The following is an 18,161-nucleotide window of genomic DNA, read 5'->3' as shown; positions in this document are numbered from 1 at the left end:
CAAGTGCTTCTTTTATCCTTTCTTAAAAAGACCTGATATTATTTGCTAGGATAACTTTATGATAAGTAAACAGGATTGGACAGTGATACCAGGGGATCTAAAACACTATCATAGTCCTCTGGCCAGACTTGGTCTTGGCTCATGTTTGTTTCAAGGCAAGCTCTGCTGGTCTTTGGGCCCATTTGAAGTTATTTCCTCATATTTTGACTGTATAATTGGAATATATACAATTAGCAACTGGCAGAAACTTTGGAGTTGTATATATCTGTCTATGAAGTAATGACGATCATAATAGAAATGGTCATTTCTGCTACATTATACACCGTTGACCACTCACTCTTTTCTTAAAGTCTCTTCTTCCTTGGCGTCCATGCTTCTGATATTGTTCTGTTATTTATTCTGTCTATAGAGTAATGGGCATATAGCTGAAGTCCTTAAAAATGTCTTTCACTGTCCTGGCCATAATGGTTAATGTGAAAGGCCTGGAGAAAAAAAATTAGTCCTCCAAGCAGAGTGAACAGCCAGTTTAAAGGCTCTGAGATGGGAATAAAATTGATGCATTCAAGAGACATAAATGAGAGCATTGTACCTGGAGGGTGAGGTAGGAAGAAAATAGAGAAAAGTAAAGTTTTAAGAGTAGAAGAGTAGGGTGAGTCATTAAGCTTAGGATACAATAGATAATATGTATATAATTTTAAGTGTTATTTATTAGCACAGGACAGAAGTGCAAGGCAGAGATAGTTAATATGCATAGGAGGGTAAAGATATAACAAGAAATATTTAAAGAGTGGATAAAATGTAAAAGATCTGGGCATTTGTTGGATGTGGGGCATGAAGGTAGAAAAGGATTCTAGGATGACTCTTGGGTTTCTGGTTTGAATGACTATGCTTTCATTACAGTAAAATTATCTGGAAAAAACAACATGAATAAAAGCAAGTTTGAAGGGGGCAGAATAATGAGTAAAATTTGAACATGCTGTACTTGAAGGGAATATATGAGTGAAATATGTCTATATTAGAATATTAGACTGTAAATGTCAATATGTAAATATTTGACTATAAGTGTTTGACTAAAAATAACAGTAATTTAAACAAGATAGAAATTATGTCTTTCTTATGTCAATAAAGTTTAGAGATCAGAGTCCAGGTCTGATTTGTGCCTGGCTCTTGAATTATAAAGGTGATTGAATACCGATGAAAGGAGGGTGGTGTAATTGAATTAAAGTTTATCGTTATTCATAGTTTCACTAGAAATGAGAGCCATGCTATGCAGGGCCACCTGGGGAAAGCACCAGAGTTGGTCAGGAGGTGGAAGAAGGAGTGATGGGAAAGCACAGGTCATAACCCTCATTGGGCTTTCTGTGGGGAAGGAAGGCAGGGCTGGTGTCACAGTTTAGAATTGGCTAGTTTGAATAATTCTGATGGGCTTTGGGGCAGAAGAGATGTCCTTAGTTATTTGGTATCTGACCCTGGATTGATTTGGGGCAGGAGAAATATTGGCTTGGTGTGTGAGAGTTAAGATGATGTTTTGGGATGTGGGCTCAGTACTGGCCGTTTTTCATATGAAATATGTGTTTGCAGGCAAGTTGTTTATTATCTCAAAGAATTAACTCGGTTGGAAGGGGCAGTATCCTCAGCTAGTAAGCTCCTCTAAGATGTCAAAACATTATAAAATAAGTAACTTGGTTAATATGGGGTTTAGTAAAGCAGCTACATTATTATTAATAACTCCTATGTTGTTAATCCTCTATCCTCAACACATGGACCAACCTCAGGGGCCAAGATAGCTCCGTGACCTCCAGATAGCACATCTGAATTCTACTAGTGGGAAGAGGTAAAGATGAACACATCTCTTTCCTTTAAGAATGTTCCTGAAAATATCACACACCAATTTCCTTACATCTCATTGGTAAACATGAGGAAGAGTCTATGAAAGAAAGTGAGAATTGACCTGAAATAAGTAAAAATACAAGGGGTATGGAGCCAAGTGAGTGGAAACTTTAAGAGTGGAGGGTAAAGAGTGTATACAGAATGTAGCAGAGAGAGCAAAGTGTTCTTTGGATAGTCCAAATATAGGGTGACCATCATCACCGCAATCTTAAGGGAGGGATAAGAATGAAATAAAAGAGAAGTGGAGAAATACATAAGATGGTAAGCATGGACTGCTTTTCCTGATGGTCAGCTGACAAGGGAAAGTAAGAAATTGAAGGACACATAGATTTAAGGGATTCGTGTGATAGATGTTGACAATTGTCAGTGTAATCTGCCTAGAAAGGGTAATACATTTAGAAAAAAAATGAGAACAACTGATAACTAAAAGCAGTAATATTCAAATAATAGTTAAATGCTGTTTTAATGGAGGTATTTTGAAACGTATTGTAGCTTATAGTGCACTGGAATAAGCTAAAATAGTGAATGGTTAAGATGCAAGTAATTGAAGACACTGTATGCAAAACTGTGTGCTGGGTAGGTGTAAGCAGAAAAAGAAGACTATGTCATTTGTCTTTAATTTGGTCATATAAACAACTACCCGTTTTTCCTAATGAGGTGGGGTTTTTTTTCCTAATGAGGTGGTTTCATATATATCAATTTAGTAGGATGTAGTTCTTTTGTATGCTCTCCCAGAGGAAATATTTAAGATGAGATTTTATTTAGAAAAGTGGTGAAAAATCAGAGTGATATATTGTGGAAGAGAGTGAGTGCCATCTCTAAATAAAAAGTTTTAAAGAAAGGTTTCCTTGGGAGTACTTTATTATGTAACCTGTCAGACAGTCTCAGTGCCAAATAGGCAGAATTTAAAGACCATTAAGTGACTTAAATATTAATCTGACTTGTACTTTCACAGGCAACCAAATTACTGGTATTCAACTAGCATTCTTATTGTTTAACTGGAAAAAAAATACCCTCTCATTTTCCTTCTAAGATTCAACAAAGTTCCTAATTGTGTCACTGATCTTGCTACAACCGCTGCACTTGACATCTAATATATCAGATTCTAAATTGGTTTGTAGTTGAATTTTGAGAAGGATCAATAGATTCATTTACACTGACGCTCCCTGTTACCAAAACGTGCCTATACATGCAAAGAATGAGATTACTAGATTTGATTCACAACCTTTTGGCAGTCTCAGAAACAGCAGTATACCTGGAATACTGTATAACAAATGAAGAATTAAATTACGAGTACTGGCTGGTGCCGACATTCTCATCTGTACCTAGTCTACATCAAGAAGTTAATGAGATGTTGATTTTTTTTTACCATTGGAGAACACCTTTGTTTGGATTTTTTACCCTCAAAAATAAACCCTTAACTACCACCATTATCAATAATAGCAATAATAATAATTATGATAAAATCAAATGCCATGTTATTTATATGATTCTAACTTCATATTGAAAAACACTGTATCAGCAGATTATCCTTTTAAATTTAACCTGAAGAATTTAAGGAAAACTGTCTTAAAAAATTACATGTCTGTAGAACCCATTAAGGATTTATTTATTATTTATTTGAGTTCATTACTAGATTTAATTCAATAGTTATTGAAATAATATACTATAGTATTATTTGCTGTTCCGTTGTGGATAAAATACATATAAGATAGACACTATTTTCTCAAGTAACTTCTAATTTTTCCAGTAACTTCTAATTTTATGTCTCAATACTCTACAATAGTTACATAGAGAAAGTAGCTATTAATTCCAAAAGAGGATTATGTAGATGGTTTATGTGGTGGTGACAGGGTTGTTTAAACTGTTTTTGAGGAAAAGGCAAATGTCTAATGTGCAGAGAGTAGGTGGTATCTTAAGATGAAGATGAAATAATAAAAAAGGAAATGTAATATGAAAGAGTGTATTATGCTTAGAAAAAGTTCCAGCATTAATTGGAGTAGAATGTAGAAAATGAGATGGAGAAGGTATTAGTCAGAGCAAGGAGGCTCTCAAATGTGTAGGCCACATGCTTAAATTTAATTTCAGGTCAACAATGTGAGGGCCATCATTTTATGTAGAATAAGAGTAAAGATGATTAATTAAGGATATAAATTAATGTCAAAATGCACTGAACATTTTCAGTGTTACTAAATAAACTATATACCCTCTGTGAACCCAGTGTTAATATCACTGTACTTTTAAGTCCAAATCTCTGAAATCAGAAGACCCAATCTTACTCCTGACTCTTCCAGTGATTTGTCTTATGACTTGAGAAGTTATTTCTCTTCTGAGTCCCAATTTCCTCACTTGTATAATGGGAATAAGAAGTTTTCAAGGATCAAATGAAATTACAAATGCAGCATTCGTTTATATAGAAAAGCAGTATATAGGTATAAATTTGTTTCCAAACAGAAGTTTATAAAAATATAATTTATTTTTAAATTTTTATTATAAAATATTTTATGCATATGAAAAAGAATATATTATATTTAATAAAATACTACACATGTCTTCACAACCAGGCTTAAGAAACAATAATTTGAGATCCCCAAGTGTGTTCTCCTTGTTCGCTTCCAGATAAAAAGCATTCCTTTTTAAAAAAAATTTTATCAGTCTATGGCCATGCCACCCCAAACATGCCTGATCTCATCTGATCTTGGAAGCTAAGCAGGTTTGGGCCTGGTTAGTACTTGGATGGGAGACCACCTAGGAATACTGGGTACTGTAAGCGTTAAAAAAAAAAGTTTTATTACAAATATTTCTATAAATATTTTGAAATTTTGTGTTTCTGATATTTATATAAATTAAATCAAATTATAGGTATTCTTCTGACTTGTTCTTTGAATATAATATTAATTTTTAAAGATTCATCTACACATTCAATTTTACTTTCGTTCAATCACTCAAAAATATTTATTGAGCCCATTTTGTGCTAGGCCCTCATTGAACTTATACTCGAGCAGGGGAATATAGTAAATAAACATAAGTAAATAAGGAATTTAACATATTACTTAAAAATTAAATGGTGAAAATATAGCAGCAGGATAAGGGAAAACAATAATACTTAGAAGCAGGTGCTATAATTTTAAGTACAATGGTCAGAGTAGGTAATCCTGAAACAGAGCTATTTAAGCAAAGACTGAGGGCTTAAGCATGTGGGTAGCTGGGAAAGAGTATTTGGGGAAGAGAGAACAGCCAAGTCCAAAAGCTCTAAGATTTTCACATGCGTGGCATATATGAGGAAGAGCAAGTAGGGTGGTGTAATGAAAGTGGAGTGAGAAAAGGTTGAAACTGGTAGAAAATGAAGTCAAAGAGGTCATGGGGCCAGATATGTAGAATCTTCTAGACTATTTTGAGGATTGCGCCCTTTTTTTTTTTCCTCAGGGGGAATTGAGAATCACTGCAGGATATTGAAGTAAAAAAGGATGTGGTCTGATTTATCATTAAAAGAACAATAGGGGGATCATTTTATAAACTATATAAAGGTCTAACCATTGTACTGTATACTTGAAACTAATAAAATAAAATAAAACATTAAAGGAAAACTAATGGAATTTAAATTACTGATTCTAGGAAAATGTAGGCCAAAGCCCAAAGAATTACCCATCTAATATAGGCTATTCTGTTGTTCAACGAATGCTTAATGAGCATGTACTATATGTCTGGTTCTATGCATAAAAGGAAGTGAATAAAATATGTGTATAACTTAAAAAAAAACATTAATCTATTTGCTATGGTGCCACAGGAAGGCAAGTGTGGAAGCAAAACAAAACAAAACTTTAATTTGGAAGCTATTATAGTAAAATTTTACAAAAATAATGGCAGTCTGTCTAGGATGAGTCAATGTGCAGTTGATGAGAGAGGATGGGCTTCTGTATATATTTTGGTGACAAATTGAATGTTGGGTGAGAAAAAGAGAAGTCAAAGATGGATTTAAGAATTTTGGCTGAACAACTGGGAAGATGGAATGATCATCAACTGAAATGAGAAGACTGGGAAGGCTATAAATTTCTGTAGATTATCAGAAATTCAATTTTGGACACTTAAATTTGAGATGTTCCTTAGATACTCTACTGAAAATATCAAGTGAGAACCTGAAAATGATATGAGTCTGGAGTTCTGGAGGAAGGTCTCGGCTGAAGGTATAAATTTGGATAGGTTGACATACTGATGACATCTAAAATTATGAGGCTAGATGACATTGCTAACATAGAAAAAAAATGATAGCCAAATACTGAGCCCTGGAATATTTTAACACTAAGATGTCAGAAGGAAGAGAAGAAAATACAAAGGACACTGAAGAGAGATCAGTCAGGTAAGAAGAAAACCAAGAATGGTGTCATTGAGGTTAAACAAAGAAAGAGTATCAAGGAAAAAAATAATCAGCCATATCAGATGCAGATGATTAATCAGATAAGATGAAAACTGAGAACTGACACTGCATTTAGAAATGTGAACACCATAGATTATCTTGAAAAGGGCAGTTTCAGAATGGTGGTGTTGGGGGAGGTGAATATCTGATTAGAATGGATTTAAGAGTGACTAGAAGAGTGTTGGAGGAAGCCAGGCAAATATTTTAGGGGATTTTGCTGCAGATGGAAGCAGGGAAGTGAGGTGGTAAATGGTGGAGGAAGTAGAGTCAAAAGACTTTTAAGATAGGAGAGTTATCAGTATATTCATATGCTGATGGGAATGTTCTCACAGAAAAAGGAAAAAAAAATTAAGTTTATAAGAGAGGCAGATTTGCTTCTGTGACGTTCATGAATAGATAAGAGGAAATGGAATCTAGCAAATGAAGAATTAGTGTTATGAAGGTATATGGGCAATTTGTCTGAAAAGAGGAAGGAAGATAGCAGATAGGGTATAGCTACGGAAGGGTGAATAGATTGGATTAAGAAAATCAGTGAAAGTACTCTTTGATTGCTTCAATTTTTTTTTTTTTGGTGAAGTTAAAAACTTATCAACTGAGTGGGAATGAAGCAGGAGTATTGATTTGATGATAGAATTGTTTAAAAGAATGGAGAGAGAATGGATCAAGGAAATACTTTATAATTGGTGGACAGCATTAACTTTATGGTTGTGAATTTAAAATGAAATCTCTAGCATGGTTATGTGTTTTCTTCTAGTCATATTCAGTTTGAAGAGAATTAAAAGACGTGTTTTCCAAGAACAATTCTGATCATTGAACTCTTAAAGTCCTTCGATGATTTCCCACATACTTAGGATAAAACCCAAATTCCTTATCAGGATCCATAACTCTGATATCACTCTTATTTACAGTATTCTAGCCTTATTGGCCTTTTCCTGAAAACTGCATTTTCATGACTTCGCCTTATCAGTTAGGCTTTTGAAAAATGTCAATTCCCAGAGAAGCTGTCAATGATCACTCTAGTCTCTTCCTATCTCCATATTGTTTTATTTTTATCATAGTATTCATTGCTACTTGAAATTCTTACCTCTTTATATGATTTTTTTAATACCCTTTCTGTGGTTCAGATATCATGAGAACATGGGTTGGATCTACATTGCTCTCTCTGAATCCTCAATAACTCTCACATAGAATATGTAGGTACTCAATAAATACTGAAGTATTGTTTGAATGAATAATTGTACCTAAACATAACCTGGTGAAATATCAGAACAATAGGGATAAAGAAAAAAATACCTTAATATTTCCAGAAAAAATAAGTGTTTTCACAAAAGAATGGTATTGGATCCTTATCTTAAACCATACATAAAAATAAACTCAAATGGATTAAGACTTAAAAGTAAGATCTAAAATTGTGTAACTCCTAGAAGAAAATGTAGGGAAAATCTTGACATTGGTCTTGGCAGTGAATTTTTTGGATATGACACCAAAAGTACAGACAAAAAAAGCAAAAATAAACAAGTGGGACTACATCAAACTAAAAAGATTTCTGCACAGCAATGATGAGGCAACTACAGAATGGAGAAAATTTTGCAGACCATATGTCTTATGAGGGGTTAATACCCAAAATATATAAGGAATTTATACATATCTATAGCAAAAAAAAAAAAACTAAATTAAAAAACAAAAACAAAACTGAAAACCAAATAACTAATTTAAAAATGGTCAAAGTACATGAATAGACTTTCCAAAGAAGACATACAAATGGTCAGTAGTTAGATGAAAAGATATTAAATATCACCAGTCTTCAGGGAAATGCAAATCAAAACCACAATGAGTTATCACCTCACATCTGTTACAATGGCTATTATTGAAAAGACAGAAGATAACTAATGTTGGTGAGAATGTACAGAAATGGAATCCTTTTACACTGTTAGTGGGAATGTAAATTGATATAGCCATCAGGAAAACAGTATGGAGGTTTTCCAAAAATTAAAAATGGAACTACTATGATCCAGCTATTCTACTCTGGGTATATCCAAAGGAATTGAAATTGTATCTCAAAGAGATATCTGTACTTTCCTGTTCATTGCAGCATTACCCGCAGTAGCCAAAATATGTAAGCAACCTATGTATCTGTCTATAGATGAATGGATAAAAATATGTGAATGTATATATAATAATTATGTTGTATATATTATATATACAATGGAATATTATTGTCAGAAAAAAGAAAGACATCTTGCAACTTGTGACAATATGGATAGACCTGGAGGGCATTATGCTAAGTGAAATAAACAAGACATAAAAAGAAAAATTTCTAATATTTACTCAGGGCAGTCAAGACGATAGTACTTTCTTCCTCCAAATTGTATCGAGGTTCATTTGGGATTTATTCCTCATTGTTCATTTGCTACAATGTTTAATGACATATATGCCAGTCACTGTGCTACATGTAAGGCATAGATATGGCAGTTACAATAGTTTTTCCCTGCCATTCTAGAGTTCAGGGTCTATTTTAAAATTTTAATTTAGACTGTCTTCTTCCTGCTGTCCAGAATGATTTTACTGTTTTGTTAGTTGTATGCCTAGGGAAATATTTGTGAAACAAAACATAATTTAGAAAGTAAATCTTTCTCCTCAAATCTGAAAGTGAATCCCAAAGAGTAAAAATAGTACTTCTATTTTTCTCTAGGGATATATAAATTTTCTCCATTGCCTTTAAAAAGGTTAACGCTGTATGTGTGTGTGTGTGTGTGTGTGCGCGCGCGCGCGCACGCCCACATATGTGCTCCCATATGTTGATCCCGTCAGTGTGCATTTGTTTGTACATTTCATATATACAAAATTTTAATATAAGCACAACTGTTCAGGGATGAATCAGTAAATAACCAAATTGAGAACTTTCACATCTTGGCTTTTCTTGCTAGCAGTGGGATATATCGTAATCTGCTTCCAGATTTGCAGCGGGGAAGAAGATGCTTTTTCCAAGGTTCTCCACTGAACCAAGCAGAGAGGTGATTCACTCACTTGTAGCTGATGACCTCTGGGGTGGGTGACTAATGACGATTCCCTATAAAGCTCCTTATGGCTATTCTATAAAAGACTTGTTTTAGGGAGATACCTGTGTGATGGGATTGCTTAATAGTGCCCAGAAGTTACTTTTAAAAAAATTTCCCATAGAGATATTCAGATTTGGCTGACTTTTCTTGCATATTCATTAAGTGCCAGGTACTATATTAGGTACTGCATACTTTTTCTCACTTATTACTCACACCCCTATGAGATAGGTACTATCATTACCCCCCAAATAGAGATGAGGAAACTGAAGTTCAGAGATTTTGGGTGGCAAAGTTGGTGCAACTAGTAAATGGGGGAACCAGGATTAGAACACAGATTTGATTAGACCTGAAAATTTATGATTTTGATGAATAGTACTACCATATGGTTTTTCCAATTATTCTCAACTCTTAATCTTTTACCTTTACATTGTCCCCATTTTCTTATTTATTTATTTATTTATTTATTTTTAATTGCTGCCATTTACTTCCAAGTACTAGAATAATGATAAAAACTGCTTGGTCAGAAGCCTGATTTATTATATGACAGCTGTAAATATGACTCAAAAGATTATTTTAAGTTACTAGCTAATAAGAGAAATATATTGATTTATTAAAACTTAATAACTGGATTTAAAAAATCCATCTTACTAACATTGAATCAAATAAAACTAACAGACAGTATGTTTTGTGCTTTGAAAAGGGCTATGTGCTTAAAGGGAAAGAGTGCTAGAATAAGAATCACGAATCCTAGATTTTTATTCATTTCAGCCAACAACTAGCCTAACGAGGAAGTTTCATTTTGAAACCTGATTTTCAAAATGTATAAGGTCACTTCCATCTCGAACCTAAAATTCTATGACTTGAGACCACTAATAGTTCGTTTAAAGCTTCTCAGGCCAGTGTGATTACATATATAGCCTGTAATGATATTTAAAAAAAAAAAATCAAATGAGACTATGCATGAAATCAATTCAGATTTTTAAAAGGCAAACTCTGTGGTTAAGAGATTGAAATAGTAGATTTCATGTTATTGCTGACCAAATTCATCTACAGTCTTCAACCTTTAGAAGTCTTCAAATTCGGTAATAGTGAAAAATTAGTGGTAACAGGGTTGATGCTACTTGTTATTTGAAAAATAATTCTATTTTTGTAATCTGAAACAGAGCAATTGCTCATCTACCGTATTGTAGTGGATAAATGGAGAAGACTCTAGGCCAAACTGCAGGACATCTGCATTGCTTTCTGGAGTTGGTAGTAGAGGAGCACACTATATAAGTGTGTCATTTGGTTTAGATGTGCTGTGCCTTTCAAATAATTCTGACATGAGGGCTAGAGGATGTGTGTGGGATATGGAAATACACAGGAGAAGAAACAAATCGGATGCTGGAACTCAGAATAGAAAATGTATTTAAATCTCACATGTTAGGAAAGACAAAATTATATTAATATTGTTGCTTCCGTTCCTGATACTATCATTTTAATTCATTTTTACACAAATAGAAGAGGAAACATCGTTTCTGTGATCTTAGCTCAGAATGAAATTTTTGCCAGATTTTAAAAAAAAAATAAGTTTCCTTAAATTATAAGACAGTGTGATGAATATATTCTGAAATAAAAATAAATCTTGGATGAAGTCTGAAGAGAATGCACTGTGCTCAAATTTTATCCTTTCACCAGTGATGTAAATATTGTGAACTTAATCCAGGAACATATGGCTTAAAACTCAATAATGAAGGCAATGAGGTAAAATACCCCTGTATCTATGTGCACCCCAAGTTAGAAATTATATTTCTTATTCCTCCCTGAAGGGAACATATTTCTGTTGCCTTTTATGAAATTTATGAAGAAATAGGGCTTATTTTTAGAGATTTTAATTCACAGCTTATTTTTCTAATATACACAGACCTACTTTGTGAAGAAGCACACCTAGGCAACAAGGATGTGCCCTTCTCAATAAAAGATATTTGTTGGAGCAGAAATAAATCTTTTACCATAAATCTAAAAATTTTTCCATGTTTCTTAAGAGTTATTTTAACATCTACTCCAATTTGTTAGGAACATAAATTTTTCTCCCCTTCAATCACTGGATAAAACATGAAAAGAATTTGAATAGCCAGTTCACAGAAAAAGAAAACAGATTTCTATTTTACTTACGTCAGTGCAGTTATAGAACTAAACAAAATGTGTATTTTTAAGTCTAAAAGTTTAGAATCTTTTTTTTCTTTTTCTTTTTAAAAAAAGAACTTACTCTATAGTGCTCAAGAATTAATGTGAGTTAAACATACCCTTTAGCATCGAATAATGTCTTTATGGTCAAGCAAAAACTAACTAATATTTATTTGCTATAATTTAAAAAAACTTTAAAAGAACTATCTTGTAACATTCTTTCTTTAAAGATACTATCTAAAAGCAACTTCTTTGTTTACATTTATCTATGAACAAAGGTGAAACCCATAAACTAGAGAGTTATTTATGTGATAAATCTGTGTCCATATATGCTACACTAGTCCCTACACACACTTTCTCTTTCCTCCTTCTCGTAGTCCTCTTACCCACACTTATTTTCCTTTGGTGTTTAAATCTCTTCCAATTTTTTCCCTATATTTTCTGATTCCTTTTGAGCCACTGAAAAACATTTAGAAATGCTGGATAAGGGGGTAAATCTAAAAGTTCTCATCACAAGATAAAAATTTGTAACTGTGTATAGTGACAAATGTCAATTAGACTTGTGGTGATCGTTTCACAATATATACAAATCTCAAATCATCATGCTGTGCACCTGAAACTAATGTTATATATGAATTATATGTCAATAAAACATGCTGGATAAACTATAACAAAAGTCCTTTAAAATGAACAACTGGAATATAAAGAATGAAATGGAAATGCTCAGGGACCCATATAAAGAGGGAGCAGAAAACCATTATGGCAAGCGAATGCTGAAGTCAAGGCTTTCCTGAGGGTATCTGCCAATCTCAACATCCTAGAGCTTTGGGTTTGACGATGTCATTATAAGGAGGCCAGTGAGGCTTGAGGTTTCTGGGACCTATGAAGATCTACAATGTGGATGAGAAGGAAGACTGGGAAAAAAACCATAGACCAGCCAAAAGAGAAGATAAAGGAATTTGAAAGTTTTGTCCTGGGCTTTCAATAAAAACAAAAACAAAAACAAAACAAATCAAAACAAGACAAAATATTCTCTAAGAATCTGTATTGATGAGCCTGTGTTTACATAGGTTTGGGATTCAAATTTATAATGGGTGATCCAGAAAATCCCAGTCTGAAAATTTACCTTAAGTAGCTTCTGTTGGATAGCATCTTTGAGTGCCTGATTGTAGATTAAAAAAAAAACCTCTAGGGAGGAAATAAAAATGGCATAGATGATAGAGGCTTTGTTCATCCCTCTTGCAACGAAATCAAAGTTGTGACAGAAACACGGAGCAAACAGCAAACAAAGTCACCTGAGATCTAGATGAACAGAAGCTATACAAGTAGGGAGATAAATAATAAATTAGCCTGCAACAATTGGAGGTAGGAGGAGGCGGAGATGCGAGGCTGCTGGTCCTGAGTAGCTGAGTGGGAAAGAGGCTGCATCAGTGGCAGCTGGCAGCTGCAGATGCCTCTTAAAGGGGCCGTGTCCATGAGTGGACTTTTGAGGTGATGGACCTGTTCTCTCTGAGCACAAGTGCCTGGTTGGCTTCACGGGGGAAACCCAAGACTTACAGGGACACTGAGTTGTAAGCATGAGGACAGGTGAGCTCTCTCCTGGGCAGAAATGTTGGTGGTATTCATTGTTCCTCTGTTGAGTCCTCCCCACTCCTAGTGTGCAGACTCAGTGCTGCCATAGCTGAGACATCATTAAACTGGATAATAGAGGTTGCTCTGCCCAAAACATTCCCTGAAACTCCACCTCCCCTAACTCACAGCCCCACCCAAGCCACATCCAATTGTGTTCTCAGTGAATCAGGTGCTCCTTGTTAAGCAGAGCCAAAACACACTGGTAGCAGCTGGCCTTGGTTTCTGGTGTGGTTTCTTGAGGCAACTATAAACACAGCATCTGTGAATTGCTTGCTGAATCTTAACAGGTGGCCCCAGAGGGACACAGGCTGGGGCTAAACTTCACCTACAACTGAACCCCTCTCAGGAATGTGCCACTGGACACTTGCTATACAAAGCTGTACTAATAAGGCCAGGAGACTTAAGAGCTTTGCTTAGTACATTGAAGAGACATAGAAAGGCAGCCAAAATGGGAAGACAAAGAAGCAGAAACCATATGAGAGAATAGAAAAGAGATCCAGGAATAATGGAGTCAAGCAATCTAATAGATGCAAAGTTCAAAACAATGGTTATAAAGATGCTCAATGAACTTAGGAGAAGTGTAGATGAATTCAGTGTGATCTTCAACAAAGAGATAAAAAACATAAAAATGGAAATGGAAATTATAAAAGAGAACCAGTCAGAAATGAAGAATACATTATTAGAGGGAATCAACAGAGTGGATGATGAAGAAATTGAACCACCAATGTAGAGGATGAAGAATCAAGGACACTCGACCAGAACAGCAAGAATAAAGAAGGCAAGACTATAATAATTATTTAAGGAGCCTATGGGACACATTCAATGTAAAAATATTTGTGTCATAGGGATACCTGAAGGAAAACAAGAAGTTGAAGAGCTATTTGAAGAAATAATGATGGAAAACTTCCCTAACCTGGAGAAGGAAATAGACACACAACCCCAGGAAGCTCAGAGAGTTCCAAAAAAGATGAACCCAAAGAAGCCCATACCAAGACACATCGTAATGAAAATGCCAAAGGTTAAAAACAAAGAGAGAATCTTCAAAGCAGCAAGAGAAAAGCTGTTACCTATAAGGGAGCACCCATAAGACTGGCAGGTGATTTCTCAAAAGAAAATATGCAGGACAGAAGTGCTTGGTACAAAATATTCAATGTGATGAAAAATGAGGATCTACAATCAGGAATACTTTATATAGCAAAGCTATCATTTAGAGTCAGACAGATAAAGAGCTTTCCAGACAAAAATAAGCTAAAGGAGTTTATCAACACCAAACCAATATTACAGGAAATGTCAGAGGGACTTCTAAAGATGGGGAACCTGAATGGATAAGAAAACAAGACCCGTACATATGCAGCCTACAAGAGACTAACTTCTGACTAAAAGACACACACAGACTTAAAAGAAGGGAATGGGAAAGATGTTGCTTTGATGGACCTAGAGGGTATTTTGCTGAATGAAATGTAAGATAAAGACAAATACTGCATGATTTCACGTATATGTGGAATCTAAAGAACAAAATAAGCAACAACAAAAACAGAAACAAACTCATAGATACAGATAATATTTTGAGGGCTACTAGATAGGAATGGGGTTGAGGGATGGCTGAAAAGGGCAAAGGGAAGAAGAAGGACAAATGGATAGTTACAAAATAGACATAGAGATATAAAGTGTAGCCTAAGAAAAATAGTAAATAAAGTGATAAATATGTAAGGGGAAAGAGAGATACTAAATTTACTGGGGTGATCACTGTGAGTTATATAGATATCTAATCACTATGCCACACAACTGAAACTAACATATTACTGCTTGCCAACTATAAAAAAAGAAAACCTCTCTCACACAGAAGCACAAAAATCCTACTTGCAAATCCCACATGAATTTGATCTTATAATCTATAATGACAAGATACAAGCTACCATGAGTGACAGTCAGCAGAAATTTAAAAAAATATTATTAGACTCTCAAAGGCACTTGATAAAAGAATTATTGTAGAGATATAAAAATTGCTTAGTATATTTAAAAGAGAAAATCGCAAACATAAACACAAAATTGAACAGTGTTTTAAAATAAAGACTTGAAAAAGAACTAAATATTGTTTGGGTGTAAACAAGGTAGACATCACTCTAAATGATCAAAAATGTTAAGTAGCAGAATATACAAACTTGAAGATAATTTGTAAACTGAAACATGAATATAAGCACAATTGTACACAATATAATACAGGGAGACAAAGGAATAGATAATATGAGAGGCTAGGCAACATGGAGGTTAGAATGAAAAGATTTAATCTACCTCCATGGGTATTCCTCTGAAGAGATAGAGAATTTAAAGAATAAGGGAGAAGGACTATTTGAAGAAGTAATAGGAGAAAATAAAATAAAATTTATTTTGAAATACATTGTAGTGAAAGTTTGAAACCTTAAAGCAAACAGAGTACTTAAAAACAGCAAGAGAGAGGAGATGACCAGAAAGGGCCTAGATTTCTGAAAAATGTTAGGAACCTGAAGGATAGAGTGATGGCTTCAAAGTCTTGAGAAAAAATAACCATTAACCTAAAATTGTGTGCCCACCTAGCTATAAGCCAGGAAGAAGTTATAGATATTGATTTAATTTAAGACGTTGGATAAATATGTATGTTAAAAATTTAAAGATAACTAAAAAGTAATAAAAGAGAGGAGGAAACCTGTAGAAGGAAAAAGAAAAGTTGAATATCCCAAACAAGATTAAAATTTGCATAACATCGAGTGAGTGAGAAACGGGACAACAAAAAGATTGCTATGCTGCCAGAGGAAACATAAATTTGTCTGATTTGGGGGACATGTGATACTGCCTATAAAAGATGAATATATGCCCACATTAAGAATATTCATAAAAGCATTTTATGTAACAGAAAAAACTCATATTACCATCAGTAAAAAATAGTTAAATAAATTATGACATTTTAATACAAAGGAATATTACCAAGTGGTAAAAGAAAAATCTGAGCTATAGGTTAACAGAATTGAATCTCTCAAACAATTTGTACAAAAATAGAATCATTGCCATCTGACATTTATATAGTAATATTTAATAAAAGGTCATAGAAGTGAATTGAAATGATAATAAAAGAGATTGAATTTTTCTGTCAGGTAGAAAGAGGATGTACTCAGAGAGAGTCATTCAGGGAGCTTTTTAGGTAGGGGCAGGTTTAGGGTTTTGTTATACTTCGTATCTTCTTGTATTAACATTTTATAGTAGATATTAAAATGGCAAAGCACATGCACATTGACCTAGTAATTCTATTACCATAAGTCTATGTTGCAGACATGCTAAAAATACATTTTAAGTTATATATTCTGATACACCTACTAGAACTTGCCATAGTCTTCACATGGTATCTTCTACCACGTTGACCGCTGAAACCATTAGGTCTGTCAGATTATAGTGCCTAAAAGGCAAAACTGCTTGTACCTCATCCTGTTTATAGGTCTTTTCTGCTGTAGTTCCCACACAAACCTGGTAGCATTTTCTGACACTCTTGAATGGATCAGAACAGTATTCCCAGGTGAGAAAAATACTGCTTTCAGAACCCAAAGAGGCCTATTGGTCTTCGTGTTTCCATTTTAGTGACAAGAAGTGCATGATACAATAATTTTTTCCTTTATATTACAGAGGAAGTCCCGGCATGCTCCTGGCCACTGGACTCACAAAAACTTCACAGATGTTTTGAGCACCACAGATGATTTATCTTTCACTATTTAACTTAGTGGCCTCTTTTTATTCAGTTGGCCTAAATAACATAATATCAATGGCATAATGGACCAATGGTATGTACTACAGAATGTCCACACCACCCAGGCCCCAATCAATCCCCTTATCTTAGAAGAACAGACATGCAGAAGTTGAGAAATCAGTCTTTTCTTCCACTCTTATAATTAAATAATTCTGATCCTCAGCCTTTTCTGCCCTCTGCCTAGAGGATTTGAGAGCCTTTAGGTGCTGGCTACAAGGCCCTCTGGCTTTCACACTTAGCCTAAATTATTGGTTAATCTAATATTTTAATAGATCCTGGCAAGAAGTTTTCTATTTCATAGCTCTTATAATTATTAGTTTCTGTCCCCCAACATTTCAATTGCCACCCAGATGCATTTCCTCCACTACTGCTCAATGTCATTTCACCACTGGTTTAGATGACCCATTCCAGGTCATTTCAGTTTACTAACCTACTTTAAGCTATCAGGATTCCACTTTCCACCAGTCATGGTGATCTCATTGACAGCCAGTGAGTCACTCATTCTAGAATTCCAATGTAGAGTCTGTTTCTGTGGCCCTCCTCAGGTACTAACCCTCATAGTTTCATTTTCCTAGGGGACAGATTATAAAATGAAAATTTACATGCTGGTGATTTATTGGGATTCTCTCAGAAGCAACACTGGTAAAGAAGTGAGTGAAGCAGGCTTAGGCAAAGGGCAAAGTTGAACTGTGATGCAATTGCAAAAGAGACTTCTGAAGGTCTCCTAGAAAGCTCTGTAGGTGGGATAGCCATTCAGAGATACTGAATTGATAAGACACCTGGGCCTTCATAGCCTCCTATCTACACTTCAGCAGCCATTGTGTGTAGGCTACTCTTGGGGAGGGAAGTTCTCTTTGTCCAAGGCAGTTTCTGGAGAGAAATTCAGCTGTGAGCCCTGAGCACTCAACACTACCAGCAATTGGGGAAGTGAGTGCCTCAGTCTTAACAAACAGATTTAGTAAGCACACTGCAGTCTCTACTGGAAAAAAGGGATCAAAAAATAGGAGAGAGAAGTTTTAAATTTTTCTCTATTATCTATCATCTCTCTCTCTCTCTCTCTCTCTCTCTCTCTCTCTCTCTCTTTCTCTCTCTCTCTCATCTATCTATTATCTATCATCAACCTGTCTATCTATCTATCATCTCTCTATCATCTATCTGTCTACCTATCGACATCTATCTTCTATCTATTTATCTATATATCTTATAAAGGTAAAATTTAAATTTTTGC

General features: G+C 34.7%; 1 protein-coding gene and 1 pseudogene across 1 annotated transcript in view; both read left to right on the top strand.

Moving 5' to 3' along the window:
* ADCYAP1 (adenylate cyclase activating polypeptide 1) overlaps positions 1 to 18,161 on the top strand; it is a 661,277-nt gene that overhangs the window by 334,915 nt on the left and 308,201 nt on the right. The window lies entirely within an intron of this gene.
* Positions 4,545 to 4,663, top strand: LOC118610500 (annotated as a pseudogene).

The sequence above is a fragment of the Rousettus aegyptiacus genome, unplaced genomic scaffold, assembly GCF_014176215.1.
Source record: "Rousettus aegyptiacus isolate mRouAeg1 unplaced genomic scaffold, mRouAeg1.p scaffold_m13_p_12, whole genome shotgun sequence".
NCBI classification, from domain to species: domain Eukaryota; kingdom Metazoa; phylum Chordata; class Mammalia; order Chiroptera; family Pteropodidae; genus Rousettus; species Rousettus aegyptiacus.
Note: the sequence above shows the minus strand (reverse complement) of the source record. Positions and strands in the feature narration are given on the sequence as shown.